The sequence below is a fragment of the Somniosus microcephalus genome, chromosome 12 (genome assembly GCF_052327205.1).
Source record: "Somniosus microcephalus isolate GS21.2 chromosome 12, FLI_Smic_1.0, whole genome shotgun sequence".
Classification (NCBI taxonomy): Eukaryota; Metazoa; Chordata; class Chondrichthyes; order Squaliformes; family Somniosidae; genus Somniosus; species Somniosus microcephalus.
Window position 1 is genome coordinate 188,586,543 of NC_140998.1, and position 26,832 is coordinate 188,613,374.

The window sequence follows — 26,832 nt, forward strand, 5'->3', positions numbered from 1 at the left end:
AGGGGCTGGCCACTGGGAGGTGCATAGAGGCACCGGAGTTCATTTACTGCTTGATGTTTTTTTCAGGGCCTGCCCCTCATGGAATTCAAACTCAGTTTGGCAAATCATCAAGAAGAAGGTTGCAGACATCAGGCAAGCTGTTGCTGCCGATGTTGCATAAGAAAATGTATGGCTGCAAATCCAGTTTGAGGATAGCATAGTGGGTGATGTGAGAGATTTCTAAAAAGTTGTGAGAATGTTAGAGCATCATAGGAAGTTCTGTTTCTGCTCGACTATTGATCTGAATGCAGTGCAAAAAAAGTTGGGACGGGGAGGATGACAGTTAATTGCTAGCTGGTATAAAATAAATTGAAAAGAGAAACGATTTACACACCTGGAATAAGTCTGATCAAAGTGTTGCTGTATTGTTTTCCTTTCAGTTAATGTAACGTTGATTATTTTTGCCTCCCTAAGGTACTACCTGAAGAACAACATGGAGACAGGGATACTCTGCTCAGATAAAGATGCTCAGGAATTGCTCCGGAAGAGTCATATCATGCTGCTACAACGAAGCACTATTGAAGTTGCCACCCAGCTCTCCATGAGAAACTTTGAACTATTTTGTAACATTGAACCCACAGAGTACATAGGTGACTTGTTCAAACTTAAGTCAGAAACTGAATGTGTCAATCTGAAGAAATTTGAGAACATTATCAATCAGGAAACATTTTGGGTTGCAACAGAGATTCTTCGAGAACCAAACCAACTGAAAAGGATGAAGATAATTAAACACTTTATCAAGATGGCACTGCGCTGCAAGAACTTTAACTCCATGTTTGCAATTATCAGGTAAAAAATATATATACCAGTAAGAGAAACTTTTACTTCTAAAAAATGTTTTTTTTTTAAATCACGTTTAATTCTTGTATTCACAGAACAGAATCACAGATACCCCACAGTGCAGATAGAGGCCATTTCGGCCCATCGAGCCTGCACCGACACATATCCCACCCGATCCCCGTAACCCCTACACCAACACATATCCCACCCTATCTCCGTAACCCCACGTATTTAGTCCCCCTAACACTAAGGGTCAATTTATCATAGCCAATCAACCTAACCCGCACATCTTTGTAGGAAGGACTAAACTCTGATAATGGTACAAGTTTCTAATCACCTTTTGCTGTAAATAGAATGCAAGTAGCATAAATGTTCGATTTTAGTACACAATCCAACTCTATCATTAAGTTCAGCGAAAATGTACCCCTACCCAAACTACCTTTGGGTTTAGAGCTGTTAACTAAGGCCCAGAAATTCGAGTAGGCCGAAAACGTGCCGGTAACCGCGCAGGCCAAAGCTAATGGCCGCCCGCTGAAAGAACGCAGACAGGTATTTTGGTGCTGCCTGCTAATTGACATGAGCAGAGTGGAGAAGCTGTTGTGCAATGTGCTCTTTCCGGCGCTAACCTCAGCAGGAGGCTGAAGATCGCGTCTGAAGGATCGGTGCGGGGTTTTGACTGCTCCTGGGTTTTGCTATTGAGTCTGCTGATGGTGCTGGAGAGGGATGGTGATGCACCAGCTTGCAGCTAGCAGTGACAATGCACTAGCCTGCATACCACATAGGTGATTCACTCCCTGGTGAGTGGGTCTTATAGCACAGGCTCAGATCTGGAGTGACTGTGACTGGAAACACCACATAAAGACTGTGATACAGATGTCCTTAAATCGTTGCATGAGGCATCAATGGAAATAAATTTTAAAATGGGGAACATGAACTCTTGGTCAGGAGTTTACTGGTGTAAATAGTGCAGAAGAGAGTTCAATTAAATTTTTAACAACAGCAGACTTTTGAGAAACTCTTGGTGAGAATATGCTGTCAAGCTTTTTAAAAGCAGACTTCCAAACTTTGCATCTCATTTTATCAGTTCCTACACTAGAAAAACCCAGGCCTAGAAATTCAGTTGCGTTCGCCAGCCGCTAACGCCATAAGAGGGGGAGATTTCCAGCGCTAGGCACTTAGCGCCCGGGCGCAGAACGATCTGCGCCTACGCCCAACTTCAGTTGACATTTAGCGCCGGCGCAAAGTGTTTGCGCCCGCACAGCTGCACGCGCAGCTTATGACGTCATTTCGTCGTGCAACGCTGTTTGTGCGCCCCAAACCGGAAATTCAGTGGCGCCCGCCCAACGTGGGCGTGGCGCTGTTAAGAACTGTGAAGTGGAACGCAACAGAGGCCCTGTGGGCCTCGGGGAGCGCTAATTAAAGGGCACTTACACTGACCTATAAAGCCCAGCCATTTTGCTGCAATGACTTTAGTGCTTTGGATTTCTGGACAGAGACCAAGGAACAGAGCTTACTGATTTGGGACAACATAGGAGAGGTATTTTTGGCTTCTGGCCAGAGCTTGGAAATTTGAATGATTGTGATTTCACTGTTTGCAAGTTTATTATGGGGGCTGTATGGGGTTCCAACCCTCAGTTCCAGCATTATGTGCGAAGGGCTCGCAGACGCTGTGTGAGAGGGCCAGCCATGCCTAGACGCAGAGGGGCCATCAGGCGTCGGCAACGTAGGCCTTACCCACTCAGGGAATACCGGCAGCAGGTGTCCTATCTCACCATGACTGCCGCGCATTGTGTTAAGAGGCTGCGCTTCAGAAGGGAGGTGGTTGCAGAGATCTGCCAGCTGCTTCACAGAGATCTGCGTCCACAGCTGATGTGCAGGACGTCTCTCTCGGTGGAAGTGAAGGTCACGGTGGCTCTGAACTTTTATGCAAGCGGCTCCTTCCAAGCCGCTGCTGGGGACATAGCGAACATCTCCCAGTTCGCCGCGCATCGCTGCAACCGGCAGGTCACCGATGCCCTTTTCGCGAGGAGACACCAATTCATCTCCTTCCCCATGACCCTAGAGAGGCAGGAGCAGCATGCAGTCGGATTTGGCAGGATCGCGGACTTCCCCATGGTGCAGGGCGCCATTGACTGCACGCATGTGGCTATGCGGGCACCTATCGACAATGCCGAGGATTACCGCAACCGGAAGGGCTACCATTCCCTCAATGTACAGCTGGTGTGTGACCACAGGCAGCGCATCCTAGCTGTCAATGCCCGCTTTCCAGGAAGCAGCCACGATGCATTTATCCTGCGCCAGACTACTGTGGCTGACATGTTCGAGGCACAGCCTCCACCAAGGGGATGGCTTATTGGGGACAAGGGCTACCCTTTGTGTACATGGCTCATGACCCCGCTCCGCGCGCCCAGGACCCCTGCGGAGGAGGCATACAACGAAAGCCATCAAGCCACAAGGAACATCATAGAGCAAACGATTGGCGTCCTCAAGCAACGGTTCCGCTGCCTGGATCGCTCCGGCGGATCTCTACAGTATTCGCCGGATAGAGTCTCCCAGTTCGTTGTCGTTTGCTGCATGCTGCACAACCTGGCTATCCGCAGGACTCAGGCACTGCCACCTGATGTCGCACCACCACCTCGGGAGGACGCGCAGGAGGACCATGAGGAGGAGGAGTACCAGCCCAGGAGGGAGCCACAAGGTCCAAGGGCCGTCCGCCGGCGGCTTATTGAACGACACTTCTAGGCCCCCTGTCAGGGAATGGATTGTGGCAATGAACGCACCTGAATGCAGCCGCTCCGCAAGCCCTCAGCCGCTTAACGCAACAACCACTGGAAACATGACACCTGGACAAGCTGAATAAATAAAAAGCTTTATTTAACAAACTCAGGGCCCTTCCCACATGAAACAGAAAAACAGACAAGACCCCCAAAAAACAGTCGCAAAAATATCTCACTCCCACAACCTGGGGAGGAATAACAAAACTTGCCCATCCAATTGGCCTTCATCCTCGGCCTTACCAAAAGAAGCCCCCCCCACAACACAAACACCCCCATATAAAAAAAACCGTTGCCAACACACTCTACTGGGTGTGCCGAGAGGGCGAGTCCTTGTGCAGCCTTGTGCGGCCCCTGCCCGACCTGTTGCTCCGCCTCAACCTGGGCCCTGTGGGTGTTGCAAGGCTGGGGGAAGGCTCCTGAGGGGCAGAATGCGTGACGGCAGATGCCCTTGGGGGTCGGCCTAGACGAGGTCCGGCCCTGGAGGGGCCGGCTGCTGACTGCTGCGGCTGTGGCTGGGCAGCATCAGTGTCTGCAGCAGCTCGTCGCACCTTGGCTGGGGGAGTTGCAGTGGCGGCTGCAGCAATGGGGGCAAGCTGGCTGATGCCAGGCGCTCGCTGGTCGCCAGAGACACTGGCACTCGGCCGGGCTGGCAGTGCAGCAAGCGCAGCAATCTGGTGGAGGCCAGACCGCTGTGCTGCAGCAGGGCGGCGGGTGCCCTGGCGATGCTTCCGCGACACAGCGAGTGTGGCAGAAGTGAGTGCCCGAACTGCCGTGGTCTGTGCCCGCATCAGATCAGTGAGTGTCTGCACGGCACCACTCATGAACTCGCGACTCGCGTCCTGCGCTGCTGCGAGTTGATGGACACCCCTGTCCTGTGCTGCCGCGAGTTGGTCGACACCCCTGGCCTGTGCTGCCGTGAGTTGTTCGACACCCCTGCCCTGTGCTGCCGCGAGTTGGTCGACACCCCTGGCCTGCGAGTCCCCGAAAGCGGCCACACTATGAGCCAGGGACTCAATGGCCTGAGGCAACTGTCCCACAACCCCCATGAACTCCTTGTGGCGGCGCTCAGAATCCGCGGACATTCATCTAGGAGGCGCACCTCCTGGGCGAGGACTGTCTCCGGACTGGAGGCCGGACTCTCCCTCTGGGGAGAAGGCCGCCGTTCTGCCCGACCCTTCCCACGTGCCTGGACGCCACTGAGCCCAGGAGCTACACCCCCCCTGCAGCACTTCCCCCTGGCTCTCCTCCAGGCAAGACGTCTCCCCTCCATTGCCATCCCCTGGCGCGGATGAGGCTTCCCCCGATGTGCCGCCTTCCTGTTGGTCCTCGTCGTCCTCCTCTTCCGAGGGACTGGCACTCTCAGCTTCAAGGACCTCCTCCTCACCAGCTGAAAGCAGGAAGGCACAAGAGTAGCTTTAGAGTGAGGACAGGGCATCAGCGAGGGAGGCATGAGTGTTGGCATTCAGCGCATTGGTCGGACAGTGGCAAAGGATGTAGATGTGATGCGCTAGGGGAACGAGAGAGGTCCAAACGGTCATGTCCTTACCATTGGGTCGCAGCACAGGGTCGGCATCTCCAATGGCAACAGGGCCAACCACCCGGCCACGCATGAGTCGAGCCACGCTCTCCTCCAGCTCACTGAGCTCCTGGAACTGGGCACGGCCTCCCCCGGTGACATTCTGGCTCTTCAAATTCCGGGCCATCTTGGCCTGCAAGAGAAAGGACGGCCTCTAAGTACATTGTGGTGGCCTGTTGTTGTGTGCACTGCCTCCCATGGTGGAATAGCTTGGCCAGTGTGTTAAGTGCAGAAAGTGCTATTGAGGATCATGCCAGTGCCATAGCTGCGGGAGGAGGGCTGGCCATTAGGCCTTTGAGGTCCCTTTGCCCATAATGTGAGGTGCACATGCAAGGATGAGGAGGACACTGGAAAGGGTACTCACCTTGACCATCCGAGTGAGGTCGTTGTACTTCTTGCGGCATTGGTCACCAGTCCTGGGGACATCGCTGTTGACTGACACCCTGTGGGCGATTTTCCTCCAGGCTCTCCTGTACTGCCTCCTGGGAGCCTTCTTGCCACTGTCCGGGCACAAGATCTCTTTGTACCTTTCCAACCCCCTAACCAGCACCCTCAAAGCATGCTGGGAGAAGCGCTGCGCTCGTTCACGGGCCTTCTCCATGGCTTCAGGCGCTATTTGGGTCCACCAGCAGTGTTCAGGCCTAGCTGCAGGGCTCCACTATCCAGGGCGTGGCTGCAGACCAAGTCAACCCTTCCCCCTTTAAGAGCTGGCCGGCGCCAGGGTGTCTGCTGTCAATCAAAACATGACCGCACCTGCGCTGCGCCCAGCCTCGGCGTTATCAGTCCGCACCGCCGGCTTAGCGCTTAAAGATAGGAGTGCAACGCCAGTTTCAGCGCTCGCCCAAACTCTTGGCCAAATCTACTGAATTTCGGCGAAGTGACCTGCACTTTCCGGCGGGCGCTAACTTTAGCGACCGCCCGACTTTACCGCCCCAAAAGTGGCTATACTGAATTTCTAGGCCCCAATGTTTAAAATTTAAGGAAATGCAGCTTTGATTTTTCTTGATATTATTACAATTGTAGTACAGTAGAGTTTATTTTAAAAGTATTTATCTCCGATACTGTTTGACTGACATGGGGGGAGATTTGATGCATCTCATTGGAAGCAATTTTCACTCCAATAGCGCTGCATAGTTAACAGTTATCCAGCAGCAGCTGTTTACTGTATGGATTGTAGCACACAGCTGCTTTCTCCCGCCTCTACTCGCTGTCAACGTCTTCACGCACTGGCGTGCTTTGGAGAGGGCTGTAAGAAGAGTGGCAAGCTCCAAAATGAATAGCGTGCGTCAATTCAGTGTTGCACGGCAATTGACGTCACAGTTCCGCTAATTAAAATACTTGCCTGAGCACAGGCAACGGCAGTGCTGCTGACCTGCTGAAAATGGCATCCGCCGTGGGATCCGCCAGAAGTGGGGTGGCCGCCAATTTTTTCAACAAAACAGGCCTTAACGGCCAGCGCTAACACCTGCAATTTCTAGGCTTAAGTATTCAGCCATGTGGCATTGCAATATCTGTCAACAGAGAAGCTTAAGATGGTTGAAATATGGTGAGGTGTATGGCAATAGGTACTTTGGAGACAAGTTCAACAGCAACAGCACAACAACTTGCATTTATATAGCAGCTTTAATATAGAAAAACATCCCAGGGTATAAAACTGAGCGAAGGCTTCATTGGCTTGAACTGAAAACCGTAACAGTCTCAAAGTAGCACTTAATGAGGTGGGTGTTGAGCTGGAGCACAAGGCCTCTTTGTACCGTATTCAGAACACTAACATTTTTCTCTAAAGCCCTTTTTAGTGTTTTACTGGCATGTATGAATGTTTATTTTCAATTTCACCAGGTACTTTGTGTGATAATTTGTAAACCTTGCAAGGCTTTATTGAATTTAATGGGCAGCAGATTATGAAAGGACAGTGGAATGGTGCAGTTGGCCCAGTAAAGAACCAACTAATACAACTATAAGGATGGAAACAAGAGCAGAAGGGGATTAGGGAGAATGTAAAAATGATGGCGAGAGAGGTAGCAAATGGAAAATGAGCCATGCTTGATAGATGACTCAGGCTGAAATTAAACATCTACTACACGCTACCACAACACAAAAGCAAAGCACTGCGGGTGCTGGAAATCTGAAGTAAAAACAGAAAATGTTGGAAATACTCAGCAGGTCAGGCAGCAGCATCAACATCTACCTCTGCACATATGTAGGAGAAGCCTGCAGAGAGAGCTGTAAATTTAAAATACCTTCTTTTGTAGTTCACTTTGCCACGCTGGGATCCTTGAACCACAACACAGTGCTAGGAGCACTTGCATAAAAATGAATTTTCATCAAAATTGTATTATGTAGAAGTTGCAACCGAAATCTATCGTTATTCTGTGTGTTGTGTTAAAAAAAATGAATCATATGTTAGTGGAAATATCACAGAAGATGGAAAGACGTTGCGGTACTGTAGACTTTAATAGCAGTCCTATATTGGTTTGAAATTACTCTGTTGACAAAAATTTAAATGCATCACTATCCTTTCCAAATGACTCTAATGTGAAGCTTGACCTGATGAGTATCATATTTCCCTTCAAATGATGACTTACTAGAGTAATCTGAAGGAGTTGTAATTCTTCACTTACAAAGCTGTAGTAAAGCTTGATTCGGCAAATGTGTTTCTTTCTATTGGAAATGGAACAATGGCAATGATGAGCTTCTAAATGGAGGGACACAAATGTATCCTTTGCTTTTACTATTGTAAGAAAAGGGAATTAGTGTTAAATAGAGCATTTTCAAATGTGAAATGTTACGCCTTTTTATAAGTTTCAAAATTGTATTGAAAAGTAACAAAAGCTGAAAAACATTAAAAAAAACAAGATTTATTGTTAACACTAAAAGTTGTTCAAGTGCATATTGTGCAAAGGTTGCAACCTTACTTAAGGATGTTTAGTGTACAAAATTTTAATGAGTTATATAAATAGTAAACCTCTGACATAAGTTAAAATATTTGCTTGGAATATATCTTTTATTATGATTGAAATATTTAGATTATGTAACTAGTTTCAGTTACAAGGAAAAAGTTTGTAAATTGTAGTCCCAGTGCTAGAATATTGTAGGGGCAAAGGATAAGTGGGTTAGACCAGCAAAGGAAGTCTCCTGTGTAGGGTTCTCAAAATTCCCACATTCCCCCAAAATTATGGATCAAGGGACCCTGTTTGGACAAGTTATTAAAAACAGGGTCCCCAAAATGGCTTCTGTAACCTCGTGACCAAAACCGACAGGATTTTTGAAAGCAAGGCCCTGCAGACAGGCAGGCCCCGAAACGAAACTTAAAATGCAGGAATCTGTGAAAAGGACACTCTGGAGCCAGACAGCTAAAGTATACACAGAATATGCATTCATTCGCCTTGAAATAGATCAAGCTAGAATGGGCCTAGAATCGAGGCCATTAGGCTTCTGCATATTTAATCAGTAACAGCTCACAGTAGCCATCAAGTCAGGATGGGGACAATTAAGCTTCATCCATGACAAACAACCATGACATCGGGGCCATTAGACCTGGAGACAACTGCTCCAGTAGTCGTTAAAATAAATGGCTGTAATCATTTAAACAAGCCCACCAAAAGTTAGACAAAAGGACTGACCTGATTTGGCGCGCAGATAAGGAGTTGAAGAACGGGTATAATTGTAGGCCCATCAGTGGTGATCGCTCTCTTGCTCTGCCCTCTTATCATTTGGCTTTTGGCCTGCTGCCGCTCGTTCTCGTACCCTGGCCTCATGGCGGGCTCTCTTCTCGCTCCCCGCGCTGCTCAACAACCAAGGATGCCCATTACACCGGGGCCAAACGTGGGAGAACAAAATCCGATTCGAAATCGCACAGAACACACAGGCCACAAACGGGCAGACGAGACGAGACGAAGAAGAAGGTGAACCGGTAAAGGCAGAGAAGGGCAGCGGAAAGACGCATTGGGGGACAAAACGCCCAGTTATAAGCTGGCGTTTGGTGAATAAGTTGGCATTGTGTGTATAGACAGTAAAAACCCCAGTGTAAGAGCCCAGTTTTATGAATAAGCTGGTATTTTAAGCATGGGTAGTGAAATCATCTAGACGGTAAAAACCGCTAACCGACCCCCAACCACAACGTTACCGCTGACGGCCGCCCAGGGAAGAAGAAGACCCATCACGACTCGACAATGATGGTAGCTGAGGAAAAAGGAGGGTGCTACGCATCAACAACTTCAGCGCCGCGCCCTGAGACCACGTGGTGACGGGATACCCCAAAGGACAGCAAGAGCGGACCTCAAAATCAACCCATTTAAAGCAACAGGTTTTGGATTGGTGAGCATGAATTCCTGGCCCCTCATAGCTTAATCTAGTTAGGTATAGGGGGTGGGGTAAGGATAAGGGGATTGTTAATGTAGTTGTTTTCCCTCGATGTGCCGTGTGTTCCCCATTCCCATATAAGTGTAATTGTTTATGCCTGTATTTCATACCAGTAATTTTCATAAGATTGTTTTATTCTGCTTTTAATAAAATGTTGGTTTTCTTGCACCAAACCACTTGTCTACTCGATTTTCTGTATCGCCGCCTGTACCTAAGTCCGGTGTCTGGAACCCAGAGGTGTGGGAGCGATTCGAACCGCTCCAAGGCAGTCCGCGGTGAAGCTGACTGGGCGCACGCCACCCCCTACACTGGCAATCCCCAGTGCTTGCTGAAAATGACAGTGAGCCAAGGACTCCTCATTAACCAGCATTACTGACTTTCGCAATGAATTCGAGGTGGAAATGGAAAGTGGGGTGTAGCGATTGTTACATTTTTTCTGTTCATTGTTAGCAATATTAAAGCTAGAGCTGAATAATACAAACAGAGAATATATTTCTGCTTTAAACTCAGAAAAATGTAAAGTTTATTTGAATCAATCGTGGAAAATATGAAATTCTAATGGTCTAAGTTGTGCTGTGGATCTTATTGTCTTATAAAGATGCTGTGTTTACAAATGAGAAATGTTTCTGCAGGACGTGTTCACCGGTTATGTTGCTAAATGTCTGCTGCACCCTTGCTGAATGGTTTTGGCTACTGATATTGTGAATTGAAACCTACCCACAATCTTCATTTCAACCCATAATGGCAAACATTCAATGGTTCATATAAAAAAGGGGATACACATCATTTCTGTCCAGTGTTTTAGAGATTGAAACATTGCGGTTTAATAATTTTTTTTTATAGGTGGCTAAATTTCAAGTTAAGTTGGCGGTTTACTTCTTAAAAGACCTGTTTAGATTTTGTTGTAAGTAATACATATTGTAATTTTGTTTTGTCTTCTCTCAAAACCTAGTGGTCTACAGCTTGCACCGGTGGCACGACTGCGGAATACATGGGAAAAACTTCCACGCAAATATGAGAAGTTATTTCAGGATCTTCAGGATTTCTTGGACCCTTCCAGAAATATGGCTGAATACTGCAATGTTCTCAATAGCCAGAACCTGCAGTCTCCCATTATTCCTCTCTTCCCTATGATCAAGAAATATCTGACATTCCTGCATGAAGGTAGCTCTATTTAAAAAAAAAATTGTGACTGTGGTTTCATTTTTGCAGTTTTCTCTACTTTAAATATCAGTACTTTTTTCACACCATGCTCATGATTTGTCAATTATCTTGTTACGGTAGCACATCTTGCATTACCATTTAATTACTTTGTGGGGAATTTTAACCTGAAAAAACTTGGGGCGAGGGGGAAGTTAAAGTGTTAAAAGTCTAAATCCTGACCCCAACCTGCCTCCGACCCGCCCACTTCTGGGTTTAACTGAGGGGTCACGGGCAGTCAACCCACTGCCAGGAGGTGGTTTGGCACTTTAACTATGATAATGAGGTCTGGAAGCCTCATGATTTAAGCTGGTGTGTAGGTTTGACTGTGGTTGGCCGGGAATCCCAGGCCTCAGGACTCCCGGTAGCTGCAGTGAGGCGAGGACCGCCATGACTGTTGCACTGACCCCTATTTATGCCACGCTATTGCGTGTTCAGCAGTAATTTCAATTTCATCTCGGGCCTTAGGTAACTAATATAAATAACTCGAGCTTCATGAATTTATCTGAACCACTCAATTAAATTACTGTGTTGTGATCATTTCTAGTTATATCCTATTCTCCACTAGATGAAGCTATGTCACCACAGGTCAATTTATTTGTTTCCCAATAAAGGTACACTTGTGTATATTGTATCTTGTATACATCGGAATGCTAACTAAGGGAAATATTGAAAACAAAGTTTTACTCTTGTCATTGAGCTTGTGCAAGCCCATCACTCTTCAAGTATGAGGAAATTATGTAGTCACAATATGACTTGGTATTTATCAATAACAGTCTGTGATATGGGGACTGAAAATAAGAAGAATTTGAGGATCTTTCTTCTATTGGGTGAAGGGGTTCCAGGCCACTACCCTGGCCTGAACCCTACTGATGGGGCCCACATCCACCGATGTGGAAGCCAGTACTCCTCACCTCACTGGGCGTACAACTCTCCACAGATGCACCGGATCCCAACTGAGCCAAAGGTGTAGGTACTGCCGGTGTAGGAATCCCTGCCCCTGGCTTTGTCCCATTGCAGTCAATTGCCTGGTAAGTGTGAAGGAAGGTTTTGTCCCTAACAAGGCCTGGACACTCTGCACTCCACAGAAGAAAATGCCACAAATTCTTATTTTTTTAAGTAAGTGATCAGCCTCCTAACACAGCATATGGCTGCAGTCGGGTGCTTGGGTAACCCCTCCCCCCAGGATGGACAGGCACTGGTGCTTCCAGCCACCATCGTGGTCTTTGTTTTCTGGTAGATTCTGCTGGTCTCCTAGCAGAGTTGCAGCAGCAGACTCACAAACCCCCCAAAAGATTTCTGTATTGTTCTTTATCCTTTGTAACAGTTAACTTTCAAAGAATACCGAAATATAGACTGAAAGATCAATGACTGTTAAGGTGACTTTTATTTGTCAAGCTGAGAAATGCTGATGGTACTGGAAACTGCACGCCATTGGGCCTAGGTTTTTAAAAAACTAGGTCAACATCCCTGGGCCGGCTAGTTGAGAGGTGATGATAGAACTGAGCTCTGGAGGTTACAAACCCATTAGTTTCTTATGTTTATTTATGATGCCCTGCTTTTGAAATGATGGAAGTGAGCCCAGCAAAGCTTTCTGTCCCCAGTGACATTCACTTCTACCATTCTGAGCTGAGTGCAAAACACATGAAAATCATGACTTGAAAGTAGAATTGGTTAATCTTTGCATTCAGCAAGGCAAGGGATGTTAGTGCTGGGAAATGGCTTCTTTCCTGCTTTGTGTATCGTCTCAGCATCAATTAATCCCACATTAGATGCACCACATTCAACTGCACAGTAAAGCTTCCTCTATTTTTTGGTTAACTCAAATCTTTGAAGAGAACTTTCGACTGCACTTCATACATTTTTTCCAGCATTCTCACCAAACATCCTTATGTCCCTTCAGACTGAGCTTTGTTGAGTTGAGGTTGCTAAAGCTCATTTTACATAAGAATGTTATAAAGTTGAAGAAAGCTTTCATCCCGTCAGTCTCGGCTGAGCTCAGACCGAGGTTCCTTAGCTGAAATGACTCTATGCTGGTCCATGCTGCTACCAAATCCACTATCAAAACAATTTTTTAACTTTACATTTTTATAGTGTTTGCAGGCATTTGGATGATGTAAAATCCTGGGAAAGAAATTGAGCTTAAGAAAGTAAAACACAGGAAAATCATAGGTCTAACTACACAGTCTAATCTTTCAGAATGCCATGTATTTATAATTACGGTGTGATTTCCCTTTAACCTTCCATTTTCACTAATTAATTTGCAACGTCTACGTTAGCATAGCTGCTAACCATTAATAGCTCTATCCTGATTTACGGTCGGTGCCGTCCTCCTACCAACATCCCTATTATTGAAAGCAATACTCATCATGCAGCCTCATACTCTGACTCATTCCTTCACTGTTATAAAACTTTGGAATTCCTTATTTCACTCAGTCTTTCCTTCCTCCTACAATTTTCAGACATTCAAAACTCAAGCTTGCTGTCATCCATTCCCTACTTCCTGATTTACCTTTTCAACCTTGATGGGGTCTCAGTCCTTCGCATGGGGTTCTCTGGATGTTAAATAGACATTTTAATGTGTAAAATTGAAATCTGTTTAGCTGTCCTCGTCAGGAATCATTTTATTTTTTCTTCCCTTAGGGAATGACTCCAAAGTGGAAGGTTTGGTGAATTTTGAAAAGCTACGGATGATTGCTAAAGAAATCCGTAATGTTGGCTGTATGGCTTCAGTTAATATCAATCCTGCTTTTATGTTCAGAACAAGGTTAGTGCTATCTGTTCACAGAATAATGGAATCCATAGTGATGTAAATTGAGCCAATGAAAATTATTCATTGTACAGAATTAAATACCTCCTCAGAAAGGCTGGATGTGGATAAAATTGCTTTTTGTTCTTAAAAGAATAAGCACAATTCAGATTGTTTCAATCCAGAAAACACAGCAGCATTGGTGCTCTGAGGACACAAACACCTTGCTTTCCATTGAAGTAACCTGCCTGATACCTAAGTGCTAAGAATTGCATAATCAGCAAAAAAAGAAGTGTAATTATGTTACAGTTATTTAATCATAGTTATTTTGGCGCTGTATGTTTTTGGTGTTTCATCCAGGTGTACAGTGTTTCACAAATTTTTTTGAAATGTCTCTTTCTTCTGCAGTGCAATGCAGGTCTTACATTAGCAGTCTGTAGACGACAATTCAGAAGTGTCTTATATTTTATACCATTGAACAGGAGCTAAATGAATGCATCAAATAGCTCCTATTTGTTACTATAACTGACAAAATTGTGTACAGTCCCGTATTTTGCATATGCACTGTTTTGATTTTCCAAAATCAAAAGTATTAAATCAGTTCAAGTTTGTAAACCCATGATGGTGAGAAATTGAAAGTACTGACCAAAGAACAGCTGTAGTAACTTGAATAACAAAAGCCCTCCCATAGCGTCCTTGCACTCATTTTACTCGTTCCTCTTGGAACTCTCTTTAAAAAAAGATCGTGGTAAAGTACATACATGTGTATCAGCAAGGACTTGCATGCAGCAAGCTAGCATGTGCACCGTTTTCAAAAAAATTAGATTCCGATCCTGGGCCTCCTCCAACTGCCGACGCGCAGTGCTTGCGTAACCCAGGGGCGCAGTTAGTTCGATGCATCCCCTGGGATCACGTGGGCCATGGAGAACCAATGGTAGCAGGGAATGCCCATTCATAAATTTGACAGGAAGAGCTGTCAAAAGTATAAATACTATAAGCCCCCAAAACATAACTAAAACTTCAAATAATTTTTTTTTTAATCACATTTTAAAAATCACTATAAATTACATAAAATAACTATTTTAAACAATATTTTAAATTTTTGAAAAATTAATTACAGTTTCTAACGGGGCTAAAAATAAACTTACCTTTCTTTAAAGTATTTAAAAATAATAAACCTGTGGAAAAAATGTTTTAATTTTCATTAATTCACCACTTACCTTGTTAAAAGCAGGCCTTGCGCCTGCTTTTTAAAAGTGTAACTGCTGGAGACTTAGGCCTAGAAATTCAGTTGCTTGCGCCACCAGTTTGCACCCAAAGAGGCCACTCAGAGGCTTCAGCGCCATTGGCCACAACCACCGCGATATTTAGCGGGGCGCTAATGGCGGCGTTAGCCTGTAGCGCTACGCCGCCACCAATGACGTCATTGGTGTGCGCAGCGCCCCGCTACCGCCCCGAACGCCATATTAGGTCGCGCCCGCCTCTTCCGCGCCGGCCGCAAATAGCGACCGGTACACAGGGGCCAACCTGTGGCGGTAGTGGAGCGAGTTAAGGTGGAGGTGCGGCCGGCCGCTTTTTTGGCGGCCGCCTGCCCGCACCTCCGTCCCCGGCCTCCTACACACCCCCCCGCCCGCGGCATTGCCGGCTGTTTCCCGAGAGCCCGGCACTTCTCCTTGGTGCCGGGCTCATTTGCCGGCACTCGCGAGCGGGGATCGCGCTGTTGCAGCCACCTCCCCCTTAACAGTGGGAGGAAGGCCTGCAGTACCGCTGCGTGCCGTGCCGCAGCGGGTGGCGCTGCGGCACTTTGCGCGCCGATATTCAGTTTCAGCGCCCCAAGCGGGGCGCGGGAAGCCTCGTTTAGCGGCCGGCTTCCATTTGGGGCGCAGAAACTGAATATCCCGATGGCGCAAGTGGCTCCGCGCGCAGTGGTAATTCCGGCGCCCAGGCGAGCTTGGCGCCCCAAACTGAATTTTTAGCCCTTAGACTCCCGGAAAAACCTGAAAAAAACCCCGAAAGTTCCATGCGCACGCGCTGCCTCTCCGGCGCACGTGTTCGACCTCTGAACCCCTTCAGTTAAGGGAACGGAAGTTCTGGTTTCCCACGCATGCGCTGTGCATGCACGAAACTGGCACTTCCGTTGGGCCTACGCGTGAGTACCCAGCGCGTACTCACCCGTGGGGACCCGAATTTCTGGGCCAATATATATGATAAATTGTCAGATTTTTAGCCCTGAAAAACAGTAACTGTTTAAAAAGTCTTTTTAAAGATAGACATTTAAAAAAATTGACAGTCATAATTATGTGGACAATTAAGTATTATAATTACAATATACTTCCCCTTTCCTACAGCATTAGGGATTGAGTTTGACTTCTGGTTTCATCAGTGGTTCAGCTTAATGTTGGGTTTGTATCTCCCTTGACAGTAGTTGATAGAGATACATTTTAATAAACTTTAGGTACTTATAAATGGAAAATTGGATTTTATTTTTTTAACTTAATTTACTTTTACAGGGAAAATAACCACATATTTATACATAATTTGTTAAATACTTCCACTGTAGTGGAAAAGTTTTATTCTAAATATTTATCTGTATTTATTGGCATCCTGGTAGCTCAGATGATGGGAGTGATTTTTGAAGTCTCAGCATTCAGTGATTTTTGGGCTAAGCTGCTGATGGATTGCAGTCCCAGTATCTCTTTATCTATCTTATGTAGAGGGAAAAGTTCCATTCTTTGTGAGTGGAAGAGATTGGCTGCTTAAATTGTACCTTCCTTCTGATCATAAAGTGGTGTAGAGAAATATTTAGTTAATTTTGTTTTTAATATTGTCAGGATTTATTATAACTGCTATTTAACATCAGCCCTGCATGAGCTTCAACTCCTGCTCCAACTGTTCTGCCGGAGTCTTAGCTTCTTTTAAACCAGTGGGCAGAGATGCTTATAGTGCTGTAAAGTTTGATTGCCAAGTTGAAGCAGGATAGGGCTATCTGCAGAGTAGTTGCTGGTTTTTATTTCCCTTTCACTCTTCATTCCGTTTCCTTCATTTTTGTCTGTCTGACTTACTGGAATGAGGCAGTGTTATTTTGAGCTTGAACAAGACTGACCTCAATCTGACTTTTGCATGTCCCAGTCATTGACCTTCCATGCTGAAACCAGCGACATCTCTCTTTCCCCTGCAGCAGGTTGTTGAGCTACGGCAATACAAATGCTGCAATGCTAGACGAGAAACGGGTACGTCGCAGCTTGTTTCTCAATGCAAAGGAACTCTACGAAGATGCAAAGATGGCTCGGAAAGTAAAACAGTACCTTGCAAACCTTAACCTTGACATGGATGAAGAAAGCCTGCAGGCCTTGTCACTGCAGTGTGAGCCAAGTACTAAAAGATGTAAGTCACGGAACTTTTTTATATTCTTTGAGAAAACGTTAATTAATTTGCATTGTATCAACAAATGAAGCAACCAGTAGTTCAGATTTCATTAGGCTGTGGGTTAAAGGAAACATTCAATTTCCTTCCAGTTGTGAAAAACAATAAATAACAATTTTGAAATGGTTTATTAAAATACTAGTAGTCTTGACTTTAAATATGATGTTTTGTTACAAAAGAAATAATTTATAATATGGTTCTTCTGTATAATTAAAATGAGATAATCCATTATGAAGTTAGGATTTTAAATTCTTTTTGTGATAGAACATCTGGAGCAATCTATAACATTCTTTCACATGCAGTGTTTTAACTAAAAATAATGCCTGAATGTTTACTTAAAACTTCAACCTTTAAGTATCAATTGAGTGCTCCCGATTCACGACTAATATGCCAATCCCATTCAGCAGGTTGAAGCTGCTGTCATTGCTGTTCAATTTGCAGGTCCAGTGAAATGACAATCACCTTGGGTGAACTGGTTTAAGTATTTAGCACTGAAATATGCACTAATATTACAGTTTAAACACTAGAAAGGCTGCAATAAACCAACACTTAATTAAAAACATACGATGTTAAATATTTAATTCTTATTTATGGTATTAATGAGAAGTATTCCCATGGGGACCAATTTTGAAGTAAAACCAAAAAAATGTTTTTTGGATGATTTTAAGAGATATGATAAAGCAGTATCTTCCTATAAAAAGCATGATGAGGACTCGGATTTTGCAATCAGCGGCGAAGGAACAGCACTTGCCGTTCACCTTGCTGACATCTGCCCACAAAGTTTTGACCAGCTTTAGACTACAGATTTGCTCTAATGCGACGTTTTTCCCAGAGCACCGCCCACTACAGGGGATCTGTGGCGTCTGTGAGCAGGTCAAGTAACAGCAAGGCTATTCAACCAATCAGATTGAAGAATCCTCACTGAGACACGCAGGGCTGGATTTTCAATGGGGCCTGGAGGCATGATTGGAGGCATGGGGGGGGGGTTAAAATCGCGAAAACTGGCGGGCGGGACCCCGCCGCCTGGTTCCCAACTCCGAGCAACTTTAAATCAGTGGAAGCCCTTGCGATTGACAAAAATATCTGGATTGCGATGGGGTGCCTTAAGGGCCACATGTGTGCAGTCAACGACGCCCTGCACCCTTGGAAAGCCTGCCAGATGAGCTATTCCAACCGCACGTGCCGTGACACTTGCTTGATCATTGGTGAAATGGATGTGATTGTGTGCGGTGGCAAAGAGGGCATCGGTTACCTGCGTGATGCAAGTGTGTGCGGCCGCCTGGGAGATGCCGTTGATGTCTGCTGCTGATCCCTGGAATGAGCCTGAGGCAAAAAAGTTGAGTGCGGTGGTGACTTTGATGGCCACTGCTAAGGGTTGTCCACTTGGTCCTCTGGCCTGCAGGTCTTTTTGCAGCATTGCACAGATGTCACCCACTACCTCCCGTGAAAGTCGGAGCCGCCTTTGGCACTGCTGCTCAGACATGTTGAGATAGCTGACCCTGTGTCTGTAGACCCTGTTTGGGTGGTATCTCCTGCGCTGACAGGCTTCCATGCGCTGGCCCCTTCTGGCCTGTGCATCTTCAGGTGGGTGAGCAGAAGCTTGGCGCTCCTGTTGTTGCTGCTGCTGTTGGTGCTGCTGTTGTTCCTGGTTCTGCTGGTGCTGCGGCTGGTCTTCGTCCTCATCTAATGTCCAGAAGGGAAGGAAATAAATGGCTCCCATGCTTCTGGTATATGCCTCAGTTGAGGAAGCGCTCAGTGAAGGTGGCGAGAGGGGTTTCCCAGGAGGTCACACTGGAGATGGGTGTCAGGCTCCAAACTTCCACAGCTGTGGTTATGCCTTCTAAAAGTTCCCCCAGACCTGAGACTACAAAGTCCTACCACCTGCAAATGATGGCTGATCAAATCTCCACTTAAATGGTTGAGCTGCAGCTGATAGTCAGCAATCCAATTGTGCTCCCACCAGCTTTCACCGTCGTGTTTCAGAACAGGCGTGTTTCACGTGGGAAAAAGGTTAAAATTGCAAAGGCCTTTCAAAATGGCATTATAGAGGCAATTTAGTGCTTGGTAAGGGCCTTAATGGCCTATCCCGCATCTTGGAGGCGGGACGGAGACTTGACCATTAGACACGAATTAATGAAAATTGCTTGGAGGCGGGTTTGGCCCGCACGCCAGTTTTTGCAATTTAACTCCCCCATACGCCTCCAATCCCGCCTCCACGGCCCAATGAAAATCCTGCCCATAGTGTATAGCATCGGATGTAAGATTACATCGGTGTTCTGGTGTTTTTCTCTTTACCTTTGGATGAAACTTTGCAGGACATTCCTTTGGGGAGTTGCATGGGTTGGGTTGAGTCCACAGTAGTGCAGATTTTACATGGTTTTAGAAAGGAATGGGCGAAATGGGACGTATTACCTTTCCTTGTTCCATGTTTTATCTTCTTGTGAGCATTGATCATTAATGAGGCTGCGATAATCTCATTTACATGTGCAGGTTCAACAACTCCAAGTCAGATCCCTTGACTATTTCAACAAAATGTCCATAATACCTACAGATAGATTTGAAATATGCAAAAATGTGTTAATGAGAAATCCTTTAAAGTTTTTCTTTTCGAAAGGTCCTGAGAGTGATACTTTTTCAAATTGGTGAGGACCAATATAATGACAAGGGTAGAAACTATCTAATGTAATTATCTTCATGGGCTCTGAATATGGTTACACTAACCCTTTTGTTAATTATTTTATTTTTTTGTAAGTATTACAATTAACAAGTAATATAGAGACAGGTTATATTGTAATTGTAGATGCTATACTGCCAAAAGTACATGTTTAAAATCTCAATTTCTGGATTATTTGATAGTTAAATGGTTAAGATAATGCTTACAGAGCAGATTCATTGACTGTCTTGTACTGTAGCTGCATTAATTATGTGGAATTTTGTTTCAGCCATGGAATTTATATAAAAAATTAATAGAAACACATTTGAGTATATTATACATTGCTGATGGTGTATCAATTGGCAAGCTGTAAACCTAAGGGACCGGGTAACAGATGTCTTAAATCATGGAGAAGTGCAGTCAATATTTCAAATGGGATTATGCAGTAAAATGAAAACGTGTTTCATCTGTATCCATAAAATGCGACTTGCAAAGAGGAGAAAACAATGAGTTACTTGGATTAGCAATACACATCCACATTAATTCTCGAGCCAACTGGATTTGCAGTTTGGAGAACCATAAAAGAGATTTTATATTGTAAATAAAGCATGATTCATTTTTTCAGTAAATTGTTATATAAAGGCTGAATAGTACACACAAAAAGGCAGAATGCTTACTTCCATGGAACAAATAGGCACAGCGAATGTTTGCAATGGAATCTTCATTTCATGAAAAGGTTATAACCAGACTTGAAAATAACAGAAATGCTGTATTGGGACTAAGTTGGAAAAAATGGCCCTTGGTAAAGTTTTTCTTGTGTCAATAATTTGCAGGCCTCTAGTTCACATTTCCATTGATGTGACTGAAAAATAATGCCCCATAGCATTTGGACACAAATAGCACTTTAAAGCTCTATTTCCTTTAAACCATTAGCATCTACCAGAATATGTGTATCTTGAAAACAGTACAAATCAGTATAGTTAATAAATTCTATTGCTGCACTCATTAATTCAGAAAAATTTGCTCATGAGACCTGGAGGTGGTTGACACATATTATGGTGGCTTCACAAAAGTGCCAGACAGTGAAATACATGGCCCAGGATTTGATTTTTAACAGTTAACTACTGATTTCCAATGGTGTTGTTTATGGGTAGTCCAAGGTCTGGCACACAGTTGTAATGTGTAGATTCTTATGTGGAACTGTGTTCAACGTCCTTTTAAGGCCACTGCTCAGACACATCCTCTGAGGAAGTGTTTAGAATAGTCACATCCTCAGATCAATTAAAGGCTAATTATTGGTTGCAGTTGCTTAAAATTGACCGTGTTTGTAAATCCCTGATTCTTGCACTGACGGTAGGCCATGTTAGGAAAAAAAGAGCAGGATTTGGCTAGCTTTCTTTTGCCTTTTTTAAAATACTTTTGGCACTTTTGAAGTGCGACCTTTTAACTATGATACATTCTCACTGGGTGTAAGACGTCCATGGCAAAGCACACGGGATATTGGACATGAAAACGGGTCGGCTAAAAACCCCACAAAGATCAGCATTGAAAACAGAAAAGGTGCATAAAATAGAAAAGAAAAATATACTAGCAAAAATATACAATAAGTGCAAGAAATAAATGTAAAATAATTTATTTAAAATAATTTATTCCTTGCACACTATTTTTAGGTAAATTTTTGCTGTTTCAAAAAAAATTATTCAATGTTTTTGTACTTTGCTGTTTTCTGTGCTGGTCTTTGTGGAGTTTGTTTTGCCCATCCCTTTTCCTGGCTACTTGGCTCTCTGCATGCCATAGAAACAAATTGCATATAATCCATTGCAGACTTGCACAATTGTAAAGACTGCAGTGAAAAAACATTTTGAAACTGCTGTGAAAAGAAAGAAACAAATAAGGGTTCCATGTAAAGTAAGAGTAACTCCAGATGTGCCAAGAATAAAATCAGGTTTGATTTCTCATCAGTGGTCGCTGGCCGACAGCTGCATGACCCACTTCGCCCACAGCTGCATGACCCACCTTGGCCCACAGCTGCGTGACCCAGTTCGCCCACAGCTGCATGACCCCCCTGGCCAACAGCTGCGTGACCCCTTGGCCCACAGCTGCGTGACCCCCCTTGGTCCACAGCTGCGTGACCCCCCTTGGCACACAGCTGCGTGATCCCCCCTGGCCCACAGCTGTGTGACCCCCCTGGCCCACAGCTGCGTGACCCCCCTGGCCCACAGCTGCGTGACCCCCCTGGCCCACAGCTGCGTGACCCCCTGGCCCACAGCTGCGTGACCCCCTGGCCCACAGCTGCGTGACCCCCTGGCCCACAGCTGCGTGACCCCCTGGCCCACAGCTGCGTGACCCCCTGGCCCACAGCTGCGTGACCCCCTGGCCCACAGCTGCGTGACCCCCCTTGGCCCACAGCTGCGTGATCCCCCTGGCCCACAGCTGCGTGACCCCCCTGGCCCACAGCTGCGTGACCCACCACCCACAGCTGCGTGACCCCCTTGGCCCACAGCTGTGTGACCCCCTGGCCCACAGCTGCGTGACCCCCCTTGGCCCACTACTGCATGACCCCCACTTGGCCCACAGCTGCATGACCCCTTGGACCACAGCTGCGTGACCCCTTGGCCCACAGCTGTGTGAACACCCGGCACACAGCTGTGTGACCCCCCTTGGCTCACAGCTGCGTGACCCCCCTTGGCCCACAGCTGCGTGACCCCCCCGGCCCACAGCTGTGTGACCCTCCTTGGCCCACAGCTGCGTGACCCCTTGGACCACAGCAGCGTGACCGCCCCCCTTGGCCCACAGCTGCGTGACCCCCCTTGGCCCACAGCTGTGTGACCCCCCCTTGGTCCACAGCTGCGTGACCCCCTGGCCCACAGCTGCATGACCCCCCCCCCGGCCCACAGCTGCGTGACCCCACTTGGCCCACAGCTGCGTGACCCCCCTTGGCCCACAGCTGCGTGACCCCCCTTGGCCCACAGCTGCGTGACCCCCCCTTGGCCCACAGCTGTGTGACCCCCCTTGGCCCACAGCTGCGTGACCCCCCCGGCCCACAGCTGCGTGACCCCCCTGGCCCAGAGCTGTGTGACCCCCCTGGCCCACACGCATGTTCCCTACAGAGAAAAAAGATGGAGACACAAAGAGAAAAATAAGTAAGGCTAAAACAGTAAATCAAAAAACATTAAAATCGACCATAATATATGAATATGAAATTTAAGCCAATCAGGTGCAATTGTGACACCCAAGATATGAGGACAGGGGCATGTGCGATATGCACTATTTCTTATATATCTTGATGCAAAAGTATGGAGAATAGGTAGTTCACTGGGTTAGAAAACTGTCTTCACTCTGCTCAGGACGTATCTCTGAAGCGAGTACATGGCTGGAATTAAAAGCTCACTCTGGTACAGCTCACTGGGGCTCCAGTTCATTGCACCAGTTCAACAATGTTTTAAAAAGTAAAACTGAAAACTATATATTTTTTATTCCACCTGAGGTGGAGGAAAAGATTTTTCAACCTTTTTTGTGTTTATTCCTTTCCACAACTTGTAAAACTAAAGGGCAACTATAGTTTCACAAACTGTCCTTTGCAGCTGAGAGTCTTGTGACCTGCAGCATGATGACATTGTTGCACGAGATGTTACACTTCTGAAACAAAAACAGCAGGGACCAAAAATAAAAATAAAATCAACTAATACCAAAGCATTTCAAACAAAGCTGAATTGCAGCATGTTTCATTCCCCCATTCCAAGAAATACATATCTTTATAAGTGACAGCAAGTTAAGTGATTTAAAAATTGTAAGTTGGAATCTTGCTTTTTCAATGAAACCTGTACATATGTAATTTTTTTCTTCATTGGTATCTAGTAGCCAAGAGCAGAGGAGAAAAGAAAGCAGGGAAACTTTCAGATACATCTCCAGTTGCTCCCAGATCAGGGGCACAGCATCAGAAGCAGCAGCAGAAAGTAAATCAGGCCCTCCAGGTCCCAGCTGTATCACAGTATCCATCACACAAGAACGTGCAATTTAAAGACCTCCCTCCATTTGGTAATAACATTTTAAAGAATAATTTGCTGCTCTGCTTTTGAACTAAGCGTTTGCTCTTTCCCTTCCACAAAGTGTGCTTGAAAAATAACCTGTCTGCAGAGCCATTTCAGCAAAATATCAAGTGCTTTTGTTCCAAAGACTTGTGAATTTGAATATCTTTTCTTTACAATTGTATATTTGTTCAGCATTATTTTGCTTTGTGCTGTAACCTGAAAAGTGGACCTGGTGTTGTCAGGTCGACACTTAACCCTTTCCTCCTCAGAGCGGACTAAGTGATATACAAAGTCGACGCTTAGCTTTGGTACAGATGACAGACTTCGAGTGAAGGATGGTTCAAAACGGTCTTTATTCACAGTACTGGGGAGAACCTTCTGAGTCTCTCCTCAGATCCGACTCCACCAGTTCCCGAGCAACAATCACAGTTATACAAAAATCAAACTCCCCTCCCTAGGGGCAGGGATAAAGCTCATCAGTATATACAGAGTTATAGCCAAATGGCAATTATAAACCGTGACATTTCATCTTCCTGCGCTCATATTCCCACATTTCTGTTATCAGTTAATTCTGTCACCTCCTGACCATGGGCCTCATTTTATTACTTTACAGCCAGCCATTTGCCCATAGCCAGGTGGTTTCGCTTGTTGAATGTTTTCTTAAGATAGCAGACTTGGTTAAGGGTGCGAGGCCCATACATTCGGCCTCGTCTCGGGTGACTTTCTGCAAAGCAAGCATATCCTAATTAGACTTTGAAGACTGGAACCTTATTGTGTGATTTACTATCAGCCAGTTTTAAGTGGCGTTATCTGCATATGTGTTTGCTCGCCTGAATACCCAACTCCTCCCTCATCTTCCCTCTGCAGTCTAATCTTCCAGCCTTGAAGTCATTTAATCACGTTTAAACCTTTAGCTGAACAAAGGAAATACAGACCTCTATATCGCTTAACTCAGGGTAGGGGTTAACCCATTATCTCCACCTTGTACCTTGGTGCTGCATTATACATATTCTAATATTAAAACTAATTACGCCTATGGCTAACATACAAACTAAGGTATAACAGTAATTTGGCTACTTCAGTCCCCCCTTATGCCCATTGGTCATTTTGACCCAATACGGCCAATATGCTGCAGTTTAAGATTGTTTGCTATGAGGACCGTCGCCCTAGTGGTACCAAGCCAGGGTGTCTAGTGCTCATACTTCCGCAATCCTAAACACAATCTTCATAATAATTCTCCTCACGCCCTACCCCTTGCTTGTTGGTGGTTAGCAACAGTGTTTCTTTCTCTTCTTCCTTTGTTATTCGTTTGGTTATGGCCTGTGCTAGGTTGCGGTTCTTTCGCCATCGGCAATATCCACAAAGTAAGAACAAAAGGATCATTAATATGGCGCCTTGCACAACTACCAGCACGTGTGACATGATCCTGATCCAGGGGTGTATATCGACATTTAGCCCCCAATTCCAGATCTTATTGTACCAAGGAGTTTCCGCTAATGTTGTACTAATGTCTTTTTGTTGTTTTTTTAAGTCTTCCTCTATTTTATGATAATATTTTAAAATTTCCTTTGTTTCCTGCTGTAATTTCTTCCAAGCCTCCTCTTCCTCTAACTTAGGAATTGCCTTGGGCCCTGGTATGACATGAGCTTCAACCTCTTTATTAAGTACCATACTATCAAGTGACCATGTTTTCGCTTCCTGCGGTCTTGGTGGGTGTATATATTGATGTCCTATCTGTGTAGATATCTTTGGATCAAAACAAAAGTTTGGTTGGGGAATGGGACAAGTCAGATCTTGATATTCATATTTCTGTTCAGTTGTGGTGACACAACATGTCCCGTTGTTCTTTGGTGCTACCCTTGTCCGGTGTATCCCCCTTGGGTGTACCTCAAGGGTGCAATTGGTGGTTCTTGTGAATCCGCACTCGGATGTATCTCCCACGGTGGGGGGGTGTGTGCGCGCCCATGTCCTTCCCTTGTGGTGGCACCCGTCCATTACCACCCCCTTTAAGGTTCCATTCTTCTGTTTATTATCTTCATCCCCTTCCCAAAGTGCCTTGGTAGGGACATCATGATATTTAACCCAACTTTCCCTTTGTATTTCTCCTATATTAATCACATCGTATAGGGGCTGTCCCTCTTCCGGGAGTTGTGGGATTGCTAGTACAAAGCCTTAGTCCATGGGGTCAGACAATTGCCTGCCCGGTATACTTGTCCCATTTTACGCCCCTTACATAGGCTTTTATTTGTGTCAATCCAAGGTTTCAGATCCTCATTAGTAATCCAGTCAGGGATCTGTCCATTATTTATTTGCCTCATGTTGTGCTGAGCATTTGACAGTAGCCATGAGCCATACATGGCACATACTAGTTCCTTATGGGTTTGGCGAGAAGCATTGTCAAGTCGATCAATAATTGTATTGATTGTTTCTGCATGGGGGGCTACTATCTCTTCCACCCCCAACAATTGCATTATTGTTTGTTTTCCTGCCAGTGCCAATTGCTGACTATTTCCAGTGGCTTGTTTTAGTAGCCTTTTTATTTTTGCTTGTAGTTCCTCTACTCCTTCATTTACTCCTTCTATGTCCAAGCTATTAATTGTTGCTAACCCGGCTGCATACCCTGCTCCGGCCATTTCCAATACTCCCCGTTTCTTCCGTCTTTGTAAGAGAGATTTCCCCTGTGGACCCTCTAATTGTTTTACCCACAGGGAGTTCCATATTTGTTTTGTATGATTGTTACACACCGCGGGCATCTCTAAAATACTCATATTAATGGCAACCTTAATAACTCTATGTGTTACACTAAAGTACACCTCATCCGGTGTTTTCCTTATCACTAATCCCCCTCGACAATGGCAATACTTATGTTCATCCTTAGGATCAAGGCGAGGACGCTCTATCTCATTCCGGACGTCCAATGTTCCTGTAATTACAAAAAGGGGGCTGGTCGTCACCAGCCAGTTAGAATTATTCTGCTCTTATCCATTTTATCAGTTCAAAATGCTGTACATCGGGTTCATTTCTTGTTCTGTGGCTCTGTCCCCAGACATACCTGAAGATGCAAACTATGGCATATAACATTATCATCATACACATCCCATTATTGATATATGTAGTAACTCCCCTTCCCATTCTTTATATCTTCTAGTATACTCCTCACTCTGTCAAAAAGGGCACCATCTCTGGTTTACTCATTGTCTTTCTTATATATTTTTAACTGAGCCCAGTGTTTCCACCTTCCT

At 45.4% G+C, this 26,832-nt stretch overlaps 1 protein-coding gene and 1 pseudogene across 2 annotated transcripts in view; one reads left to right on the forward strand and one right to left on the reverse strand.

Annotated features, from left to right (window-relative positions):
• Positions 1-26,832, reverse strand: part of LOC147109776 (large ribosomal subunit protein bL17m-like) — a 642,401-nt gene that overhangs the window by 164,875 nt on the left and 450,694 nt on the right. The gene's annotated exons all lie outside the window — the stretch shown is intronic.
• LOC147109778 (rap guanine nucleotide exchange factor 2-like) overlaps positions 1-26,832 on the forward strand; it is a 149,600-nt pseudogene that overhangs the window by 75,232 nt on the left and 47,536 nt on the right. Inside the window, exons 5-9 of the transcript XR_015080153.1 lie at positions 454-828; positions 10,487-10,698; positions 13,378-13,501; positions 16,662-16,867; positions 23,418-23,597. The product of XR_015080153.1 is annotated as a rap guanine nucleotide exchange factor 2-like (transcript). The remainder of the gene's footprint in view (positions 1-453; positions 829-10,486; positions 10,699-13,377; positions 13,502-16,661; positions 16,868-23,417; positions 23,598-26,832) is intronic.